Source organism: Entelurus aequoreus, linkage group LG22, assembly GCF_033978785.1.
Source record: "Entelurus aequoreus isolate RoL-2023_Sb linkage group LG22, RoL_Eaeq_v1.1, whole genome shotgun sequence".
Classification (NCBI taxonomy): Eukaryota; Metazoa; Chordata; class Actinopteri; order Syngnathiformes; family Syngnathidae; genus Entelurus; species Entelurus aequoreus.
The window spans coordinates 2,329,174-2,341,268 of NC_084752.1; the positions used below are offsets into that span (position 1 = coordinate 2,329,174).

At 40.1% G+C, this 12,095-nt stretch overlaps 2 protein-coding genes across 5 annotated transcripts in view; one reads left to right on the forward strand and one right to left on the reverse strand.

Annotated features, from left to right (window-relative positions):
• LOC133639945 (centlein-like) overlaps positions 1-12,095 on the forward strand; it is a 771,455-nt gene that overhangs the window by 271,318 nt on the left and 488,042 nt on the right. The gene's annotated exons all lie outside the window — the stretch shown is intronic.
• Positions 1-12,095, reverse strand: part of bnc2 (basonuclin zinc finger protein 2) — a 586,671-nt gene that overhangs the window by 262,753 nt on the left and 311,823 nt on the right. The window lies entirely within an intron of this gene.

Sequence of the window (12,095 nt, forward strand, 5' to 3'; positions counted from 1 at the left end):
CAGACTCGAGTGTAGATCTATTCATCCGAGAGTGGGACACATCCTCCTCTTTATTCCTTTTCTTCTTTCCTGTCATCTACCGCTACAAGACGGTCACTCGTAACCTTCTTCACATTTGTGGCCAAATTTCCGCACCATTGTGCAAATGTGTGTGTGCGTGTGTGTGTGTGTGTGTGTGTGTGTGTGTGTGTGTGTGTGTGTGTGTGTGTGTTAAAGTGTTGACATTTGCAGAGGTGAATCATGACAGATTGCTGCTATTTTATCCTTTCCATCTTTAAAAAAAACCCGTCTATTCTTTACTTTGCATGCTTCTAGAATGCTTCTTTATTCCTAAAAAGTGCCTTTTTCGGCCATTAAACTCATTTAAACTTTTTTTTTTTTTAAATATGTAAATGATAGCGTGCTCAAATCAGATGAAAAACAAACAAATATGTTCACTTGAGGAATATTATAACAATCATGTTAGACAAGCTGCGCCAACAAAAGAATGCCTGAAGAGCTGCAGCCAGACACCGTGGCCCCCACTCCCCCCCCCTCTGTTGATAGTCTCAAGATGTATGTTGTAATATGTATACCGTATTTTTCGGAGTATAAGTCGCTCCGGAGTATAAGTTGCACCGGCCGAAAATGCATAATAAAGAAGGAAAAAAACATATAAGTCGCATTTTTTGGGGAAATGTATTTGATAAAAGCCAACACCAAGAATAGACATTTGAAAGGCAATTTAAAATGTCTAAAGAATAGTGAACAACAGGCTGAATAAGTGTACGTTATATGAGGCATAAATAAGCAACTGGTATGTTAACGTAACATATTATGGTAAGAGTCATTCAAATAACTATAACATATAGAACATGCTATACGTTTACCAAACAATCTGTCACTCCTAATCGCTAAATCCCATGAAATCTTATACGTCTAGTCTCTTACGTCAATGACATCAATAATATTATTGGATATTTTACGCTAATGTGTTAATTATTTCACACATAAGTCGCTCCCGAGTATAAGTCGCACTCCCAGCCAAAGTATGAAAAAAACTGCGACTTATAGTCAGAAAAATACGGTATGTAAATGATAACATGCTCGAATCAGATGAAAAGTAAACAAATATGTTAACTTGAGGAATATTATAACAATCATGTTAGACAAGCTGCGCCAACAAATTAACAAAAGAATGCCTGAAGAGCTGCAGCCAGCCACCGTGGCCCCCACTCCCCCCCTCTGTTGCTAGCCTCAAGATGTATGTTGTAATATATACTGTATATGTACTTTGCTATTGTTTTTTTTTCCTTTAGGAGCCCAGTCTGGATTGTATTTTTTTACTTGACCTTTTTTCCCCATCTTTTACGGGGCGCCTTGTGGCGACCCATCAGCGTACCTGTTCTGCAACCCTGTACACTGTTTGTTTGTCTAATCTTGAACGGGTTTGTGCTGAAAAACAACGTTTTGTTGTACTTGTGCAATGACTCTGTTGATAGTCTCAAGATGTATGTTGTAATATGTATACCATATTTTTCGGAGTATAAGTCGCTCCGGAGTATAAGTTGCACCGGCCGAAAATGCATGATAAAGAAGGAAAAAAACATATAAGTCGCATTTTTTGGGGAAATGTATTTGATAAAAGCCAACACCAAGAATAGACATTTGAAAGGCAATCTAAAATGTCTAAAGAATAGTGAACAACAGGCTGAATAAGTGTACGTTATATGAGGCATAAATAACCAACTGCTATGTTAACGTAACATATTATGGTAAGAGTCATTCAAATAACTATAACATATAGAACATGCTATACGTTTACCAAACAATCTGTCACTCCTAATCGCTAAATCCCATGAAATCTTATACGTCTAGTCTCTTACGTGAATGAGCTAAATGATATGATTTGATATTTTACGGTAATGTGTTAATAATTTCACACATAAGTCGCTCCTGAGTATAAGTCGCACCCCCAGCCAAAGTATGAAAAAAACTGCGACTTATAGTCCGAAAAATACGGTATGTAAATGATAACATGCTCGAATCAGATGAAAAACAAACAAATATGTTCACTTGAGGAATATTATAACAATCATGTTAGACAAGCTGCGCCAACAAATGAACAAAAGAATGCCTGAAGAGCCGCAGCCAGCCACCGTGGCCCCCACTCCCCCGCCCCCTCTGTTGCTAGTCTCAAGATGTATGTTGTAATATATACTGTATATGTACTTTGCTATTGTTTTTTTTTCCTTTAGGAGCCCAGTCTGGATTGTATTTATTTACTTTACCTTTTTTCCCCATCTTTTACGGGGCGCCTTGTGGCGACCCATCAGCGTACCTGTTCTGCAACCCTGTACACTGTTTGTTTGTCTAATCTTGAACGGGTTTGTGCTGAAAAACAACGTTTTGTTGTACTTGTGCAATGACAATAGAGACCTACCTACCGTATTTTTCGGACTATAAGTCGCAGTTTTTTTCATAGTTTGGCCGGGGGTGCGACTTATACTCAGGAGCGACTTATGTGTGAAATTATTAACACATTAGCGTAAAATATCCAATAATATTATTGATGTCATTGACGTAAGAGACTAGACGTATAAGATTTCATGGGATTTAGCGATTAGGAGTGACAGATTGTTTGGTAAACGTATAGCATGTTCTATATGTTATAGTTATTTGAATGACTCTTACCATAATATGTTACGTTAACATAGCAGTTGGTTATTTATGCCTCATATAACGTACACTTATTCAGCCTGTTGTTCACTATTCTTTAGACATTTTAAATTGCCTTTCAAATGTCTATTCTTGCTGTTGGCTTTTAGCAAATACATTTCCCCCAAAAATGCGACTTATACTCCAGTGCGACTTATATATGTTTTTTTACTTCTTTATTATGCATTTTCGGCCGGAGCGACTTATACTCCGTAGCGACTTATACTCCGAAAAATACGGTATCTACCTTCATAGCTGCAGTTTAGCAAGAACCCTGACCTAAATCTGCAGGGGTGCCCTGAAGGGGCGGGGGGTTGTGCACACAGTATATACATTCGGTCACATTAATATTTTTCATATTCCCCCCCCCCCTTTACAAATGAGTTTATTTTCCACTCGAGTTTAACAGCATATAAGTAATAGACTTTTTATACCATTTTTTAATTTTTTTTGTTGCCATTGTTTCATTTTAACATGCCAAACCTTCTATTTGAACAGTTTCCCCCTCTGCACACTGTACTGTCTTGTCCCTGCAGCGAGTACATTAATACGTGGAACTCGGCTTCATTATGTGACAATTTCCAAGCGGAGGCTTATTTTTTATTTTTTCCCTGGTCAAGTGGCACTCTTGTGTTTTAAGTCAAGCTGGTGGCTCGGGTCCTTAGACCCCCCCCCTTGACTTGCTGAATAGCTATTATTTGTGCACTCGCCCCTGGCCGATGGTAATGGCCGTGATGACAAGAGGCAAGTGGAAATAAGGACGAGTTGGCATGGGAAAGATGGCACGATGACAAAATGCTGCAGGGAGATATAGGTAAAAAAAAAAAAAAAAAAAAAAAAAAGGATGCTGGTTGATTATATTAAAAATTCAATCGGGCCACCCCCTGCCACCGAGCGGCCCACCCCTCCCTGGGGGGAAAGGGTCCATGACGAAGGCTGTATAATTAACTAGAGGCTCAGCTACGGATCAATTACCAGACAAGCAAGTGATAGGCGAATCAATGGAAGATCATCAGGCTCGTTATCAGTGTTGCAACTCATTAGAGGAAAAGTGAGGTAGGGAGAGAGGCGGGTGGGGGGGGGCATGGGTGTCTTCTATGTGGAGGGTGGGATGGGTGGCCGGCCCCCTAAAGACAGTACCGCCTGTCTCTGCGGCAACAGCCACTGATGCTTGTATGGATCAATAGACGAGTGGCCGTGAGGTTAAAGCTCTGCCACTGCATCCTTATCCCCCTGACACACACACACACACACACACACACACACACACACACACACACACACACACACACACACACACACACACACACACACACACACACGACAACAACAGCCTCTGTAAAAGAGCTCGTCGCATCAAGTGAAATATTTTGGTGCTGTGTTCAACAATCCCCCCCCCCCCTGTTCCAGGGTCAAACCGTGGCCTTTTTAGTGACTGCAGAAAGTCAGTGTTCAAAAACAAGAAAAAAAAATACAAAAAATGAGGGGTATTTTATTTGAACTAAGCAAAATTATCTGCCAATAGAAGAAGAACATTCGGCTTGTCAAGACTTTCCAAAACAAGTCAAATTAGCTAACTTCAATGAACCCAAAAATAGCTTAAAATAAGTATATTCTCACTAATAACAAGTGCACTTTTCTTGGTAGAAAAAAAAGAGACCTTTTTGCTCAATATGTTGAAAAATATTCTTAAATGAAGTAAATGCTAGTGCCATTATCTTGACATAATGATATGCGCTCGGCATTACATTTCTTGAAACCAGCAAACTTATACTAAAAACTAGTTTATTGTTCTTAATGGAAAGGCAACAAGGCAAGCGCTTGTTACTCTCGGGGTCTCCTAGCCGCTCAGGCAAATCATATGGTCTAAAAATGCATTTTTCCATGGATAACATGACATCATCGCGCCAAGTGCGTGCTCTTTCAGTCAATTAGTGCGCATATATACAGCCCGGCCCCCGGCCAAAAAATGTTTAATTGTAAATTTGAAGAATTTATCTGAATGTGCATGAACTATTTCTGTTCAAAATAGTTAGAAATGTCACATGTTAAATGTTTAAATATTAACTGTCAGTTTACTGTACTGTGCCAACTGTACTACTATATGAGTACCTATTTTCTATTGTTTCATTGAGAATAAAACAGCATTTGGCTGTCATCTGTTTTAATTATGAGACACAATTGTGTCAAAGTCATGATTTTTTTTTTTTCATGCTTGAAATAAGAAATGATGACTTTAAAAAAGTAGTTTTCTACTTGTGAGTGTTGATGACACAACAGTTGATATTCTAGTTTCAAGCATGTTTTACTCAATATAGCTCATCAAATCTCAGCAACAAGCTGTAATATCTTACTGACATCATTTAGGAGCAAAACACTTAAAACAAGTAAAACACTCTAACATCAAATCTGCTTAGTGAGAAGAATTATCTTATCAGACAGAAAATAAGCAAATATCACCCTTATTTGACATATTTCATCTTACTTAGATTTCACTTTTTGCAGTGTGTAGCCTGAATATGTCATTGTTCGCGCTAGTCGGCCCTCGTAGTCAATAAGCTCCTATCCTCCTGTTGTTCAAGTTAAAGTACTAATGATTGTCACACACACACTAGGTGTGGTGAAATGTGTCCTCTGCATTCGACCCATTCCCATGTTCACCCCCTGGGAGGTGAGGGGAGCAGTGAGCAGCAGCGTGCGCCGCGCTCGGGAATCATAGATGGATTTGGTATTTGTGTTGCGGGGCAGACTGGCTCGTACATGCACATGCATCCTCCGCCGTTGCCGTTTCTAATAACAAAGTAGCGTCTAGTTCGAACTTGTATCTGCCGGTAGACTCGCTATGGAAGCGCTGAAAACGACGACAAAGATGACCGGGGAGAAGAGGCTGTCGAAGTGCCATCCGTCCATTATCTACCGCTGGTCCCTTTTGGGGTCGCCGGGCTGTCGAAGTGGAGGCACGTAAATAAGAGCGCCCACCAAAACGGCGCATCCTGAAGAGGCGCTCAGAAAGTAGCTTGAAGATGGTCTGTGAAAAATAATCTTTGTACAATTTTGACTAAAGAACTACCATCACATGTTATGTAGACCGCTCATCGCTTGAAAATTTGTCCCACGGAACGGGGGGGGGGGGGGTATTTTTTATTTTTTGTTGTCATGACAAAATACAATCATGTGTGCTTACGGACTGTGTCCCTGCAGACCGTATATTGATATATATTGATTAGAGATGTCAGATAATATCGGCCTGCATATATCGGCCGATATTATCGGCCGATATATGCGTTAAAATGTAATATCGGAAATTATCGGTATCGTTTTTTTTATTATGGGTATCGGTTTTTTGGGGTTTTTTTTTTTGTTTTTTTTTTTTATTAAATTAACATAAAAAACCACAAGAAGCCGCACAAGAAGAAACAAATTTAATTTTTTTATTTATTTTTTTTTTATTTTTAAATTAAATCCACATAAAAAACACAAGATACACTTACAATTAGTGCACCAACCCAAAAAACCTCCCTCCCCCCATTTACACTCATTCACACAAAAGGGTTGTTTCTTTCTGTTATTAATATTCTGCTTCCTACATTATATATCAATATATATCAATACAGTCTGCAAGGGATACAGTCCGTAAGCACACATGATTGTGCGTGCTGCTGCTCCACTAATAGTACTAACCTTTAACACTTCATTTTACCCATTTTCATTCATCACTAGTTTCTATGTAACTGTTTTTATATTGTTGTACTTTCTTTTTTATTCAAGAAAATGTTTTTAATTTATTTATCTTATTTTACTAATTTTTTTAAAAAGTACCTTATCTTCACCATACCTGGTTGTCCAAATTGGGCATAATAATGTGTTAATTCCACGACTGCATGTATCGGTTGATATCGGTATCGGTTGATATCGGTATCGGTAATTAAAGAGTTGGACAATATCGGAATATCGGATATCGGCAAAAAGCCATTATCGGACATCCCTAATATATATATAATATTTTTTAAAATAATTTTATAAAAAGTTTCTCGTGCGCACGAGATACATGTCTAAAAAAAAAAAAAAAAAAAAATGTCCACCATGTCCCTTTAGGGCAATAACTCATATACGCGGATCCATTTATTTTTACTGTAGATGGGGCTTTACCTTACGGTATCGGTTGATATCGGTATCGGTAATTAAAGAGTTGGACAATATCGGAATATCGGATATCGGCAAAAAGCCATTATCGGACATCCCTAATATTGATGTATACTATAAGAGCCACAAATATTAATAACAGAAAGAAACAACCCTTTTGTGTGAATGAGTGTAAATGGGGGAGGGAGGTTTTTTGGGTTGGTGCACTAATTGTAAGTGTATCTTGTGTTTTTTATGTGGATTTAATAAATAAAAAAAATAAAAAATTAAATTTTTTTCTTCTTGTGCGGCCCGGTACCAATCGATCCACGGACCGGTGGTTGAGGACCACTGATGTAGACCACACAGAAGTGTTTTAAATAGGGCTGGGCAATATGGCCTTTTATTGATTGATTGATTGAATTTGATTGATTGAAACCTTTATTAGTAGTGGTTATTACAGCTAGAATTCACCAACTCAAGTATTCCATATATATTTCATACATATATATATATATATATATATATATATATATATATATATATATATATATATATATATATATATATATATATATATATATATATATATATATATATATATGAAATACTTGATTTTCAGTGAATTCTAGCTATATATATATATATATATATATATATATATATATATATATATATATATATATATATATATATTTATTTATTTATTTATTTTATTTACATATAAATAAAATAAATTCTTGAATTTCAGTGTTCCGGTAGCTATCCATTAGATGGCAGTATTGTCCTCTTTAACTTCTCCGTTCATGATGAGTATATCATTTCGGCCACCGTGTTCAATGGAGAAGTCTGTTCTACAAAATGTAGAAGGAACATAATTACATACACCTTCCCCTTCCAACTGTCCTGGATGAACGGAAATTCTTGTTTCCGTTCGTTTTGGAACTTGCAAGCGTATTTCTTCATCTTGCTCGTCGACGGCGTCGCCATGTCCGTAACTTCCTCGTTCGTCTGCTTCGTCTCCTTGTCGTGTGTGCAGTTGTGCACTCTACTCTCTAAAAGCCCTAGATGTTATGACGTCATTGGGCAGGCAAGCTGTTTATATTGTGGGAAATCGGACGTGAGAACAGGCTGTCCCCCACTCAGGTCCGCGTTGAGCTGGAGGGGGGCGTGGCCTCCAGCTCCGGCTGAATACCGGGAGTTTGTCGGGAGAAAATCGTTGTCGGGAGAGGCGCTGAATACCGGGATTCTCCCGCTAAAAACGGGAGGGTTGGCAAGTATGTGCCACCTACTGATATGGAAGAGTATTACACGGTTACTCTGCCGAGCTCTAGACAGCACCGACACTCAACAACAACACATCATTTGCAGACTATAATTACTGCTTTGCAAAAAAATATTTTCAACCCAAATAGGTGAAATGAGATCATCTCCCACGGCACACCAGACTGTATCGGCCCAGTGGTTAAGAAATACTGTCCTAGGACATACAAGACACACCTTTACTCACTCAACATTGTTTCGTTCAAATTAGCGTTTAGGTGTAAAAAAATAAGTGAACTCCTTTCACAATTGAAACCCGCATGCAATAAAATCCGCCATCTGCATGTCGAACTTTTCCCAAGGCAAAGCGTCACACATTCTCCGGGAAAGGAGAATCCACGACGACTAAACTGGGGTGAGGTGGCGTTCTAGACCTTAAGCGGGAGCACATGTCTCTGGGATGCTACTGTCTGTGACCTGCTTTTTTTTCTTACGGCGATGCTCTCACACACACACACACACACACACACACACACACACACACACACACACACACACACACACACATTTTTAGCCTGTGTGTGTGTTAGTGCGTCCATGTGACAAGGCATGGATCAGATGGCACCGAGGGATAGAAGTGTCACTGTTTGACTACACAACCACAGGACATCACATGATAGTGACCGGCTTGTGATTGCGGGTGGGGAGCAAGCAAAGGGGGCACCCGAAGGTCTCGGCGTAATGAGACGCAGTCACATGATCGCCGCCCGCCGTCAAGCCGGTGGAGGGGGCCTGACTCGCGACTACAATAATGCCACGTCGAGAATGTAACGCTGACGCGTCAAAGGTAAACACGAACTTCGAACGATGAATAAGAAGAACGTGGACTGCGGCTAAAAATCCCTACTTTTCCCGGGGAGCTGGAACTGCCCATTTAGTGTCATTAGCGTTGCATTCGGGAAAACCGGGAAAATAGAAAATTGCCACACTCAAATCAATCAATCAATCAATCAATGTTTATTTATATAGCCCTAAATCACAAGTGTCTCAAAGGGCTGTACAAGCCACAACAATATCTGCGGTACAGAGCCCACATACGGGCAAGGAAAAACTCACCCCAGTGGGACGTCGATGTGAATGACTATGAGAAACCTTGGAGAGGACCGCATATGTGGGTGACCCCCCCACCCCCCCTAGGGGAGACCGGATGCAATGGACGTCGAGTGGGTCTGACATAATAGTGTGAGAGTCCAGTCCATAGTGGATCTAACATAATAGTGAGAGTCCAGTCCATAGTGGATCTAACATAATAGTGTGAGAGTCCAGTCCATAGTGGATCTAACATAATATTGAGAGTCCAGTCCATAGTGGATCTAACATAATAGTGAGAGAGTCCAGTCCATAGTGGATCTAGCATAATAGTGTGAAAGTCCAGTCCATAGTGGATCTAACATAATAGTGAGAGTCCAGTCCATAGTGGATCTAACATAATATTGTGAAAGTCCAGTCCATAGTGGATCTGACATAATAGTGTGAGAGTCCGGTCCATAGTGGATCTAACATAATATTTTGAGAGTCCAGTCCATAGTGGATCTAACATAATATTGTGAGAGTCCAGTCCATAGTGGATCTAACATAATAGTGTGAGAGTCCATTCCATAGTGGATCTAACATAATAGTGTGAGAGCCCAGTCCATAGTGGATCTAACATAATAGTGTGAGAGTCCAGTCCATAGTGGATCTAACATAATAGTGTGAGAGTCCAGTCCATAGTGGATCTAACATAATAGTGTGAGAGTCCAGTCCATAGTGGATCTAACATAATAGTGTGAGAGTCCAGTCCATAGTGGATCTAACATAATATTGTGAGAGTCCAGTCTATAGTGGATTTAGCACAATATTGTGAGAGTCCAGTCCATAGTGGATCTAACATAATAGTGAGAGTCCAGTCCATAGTGGATCTAACATAATAGTGTGAGAGTCCAGTCCATAGTGGATCTAACATAATAGTGTGAGAGTCCAGTCCATAGTGGATCTAACATAATAGTGAGAGTCCAGTCCATAGTGGATCTAACATAATAGTGAGAGTCCAGTCCATAGTGGGGCCAGCAGGAGACCATCCCGAGCGGAGACGGGTCAGCAGTGCAGAGATGTCCCCAACCGATGCACAGGCTACCGGTCCACCCCGGGTCCCGACTCTGGACAGCCAGCACTTCATCCATGGCCACCGGACCTGTGTCCCCCCCCTCCACTAATGACCCTGATTTTACTCAGATTCAGTAATCTAACAACAATGGCAACCCCCCTCAGAGACGTACGAATTGGAAAGGTGCCCCTAAATTCAGCCCATAGGACAATTGTAAACCCCCAGATCAGGCTTTCTTGGCCAGTGGTATTAGGGCCGTCAAAGGGTGAGGAGGTTTGCGGGGATCTTATACCAGGGGCCCCAAGCACAGTGGGGCCACTGGGCTTTTGTAAAGTTTGAGGATTTTTTTTTAAATGTCATTCAAGTATGTAGGTAGGGGTGTAACGGTACGTGTATTTGTATTGAACCGTTTCAGTACGGGGGTTCCGGTTCGGTTCGGAGGTGTACCGAACGAGTTTCCACACGGACATATTAAGTAGCGTAACGCACATGCTAGCAGCTAACGGGCTAGGATAGACTGACCATACGTCCTCTTTTCACCGGACATGTCCTCTTTTGCGGAGCTGTCAGGGCGGACTTTCTTAAATGCCTCAAATGTCCGGCATTTTGAGTTAGGGTTGCGTGTATTTTCAATGTACGTTCAGGGTTAAGAAGGGGTTGAAAACAAAACTAATGATGGAGGGGCAGAGAGAGAGAGAGTTATGATAAACGCGCATGCGTCGCCAGGCTCTGCTTTTTATCCATAGATTTATCACATTTAATTTTTTATTATCTGTAGCAGGGGTGTCAAAAGTGTGCCCCGGAGGCCATTTGCGGCCCACAGCTAATGTTTTAAAGGCCCACGGCACATTCTAAAAATACTATTAAAATAAACAAAAACATAACAAAAGTGAATTAAAAAAGGTTCTAGGTTAAATGTCATTTAGAAAAAGTTTTTTTTCTTTCAAACTGTCATTGCTCAAAACATAATATTGAATCAAAATCAATGTTACTATGAATTATTGACCTATCCAAGGTTCCCATTACTTCACATCAAATATTACACTAAGAAAAATATTTTTGGTGGAAGATTTTGCAAATTTGGTAAATAAATAACCCAAAAATGTATATTTTGTTGTTTTCTTACTGTACCGAAAACCGTGACCTCTAAACCGAGGTACGTATCGAACCGAAATTTTTCTGTACCGTTACACCACTAATATATACATATATTTAGCAGCGTAGGAGATAGTTATGTACAAGTCTCACTTTTGTCTCTCTTTGCTCATAACTGTGGCACATTCAAAGACCCTCAATTAAAGTTAGAAACAGAAGTGTCATATTATGTACACGGTGACGGACACCCATGATTTCAGACTTTCATTTTTTTTGACCTCGGTATTTGTCAAATCCTGGTTATACCCCTGACCTTTTTGTGTGTGTGTGTGTGTGTGTGTGTGTGTGTGTGTGTGTGTGTGTGTGTGTGTGTGTGTGTGTGTGTGTGTGTGTGTGTGTGTGTGTGTGTGTGTGTGTGTGTGTGTGTGTGTGTGTGTGTGTGTGATTCTGCAGCATTTCTCTGGACGTTTGAGGCATTGTTTGTCAGTTGGCCCACTGGAGGACTGGAGTGGCATGTCATAAACAGCTCAAATGCATACTAAATCTACCTCGGTTTTCCTATGCCACACTTTTGTATGGTTTGGTTTTCTCGATTATTATACGGGTAAACATTGTGCGTAGCAAACTAGACCGTTTTGTTGCGCAGAACGGAGGGGCCCAAACAAAGAATCCCAATGCGTTGGCGACTCTGTCTTCATAAATAATATTTTTTGGTTCTTTCAGAGTTGGAACATGGAAATGTTACAATTTGTGTGCGCACACAGAACAATGA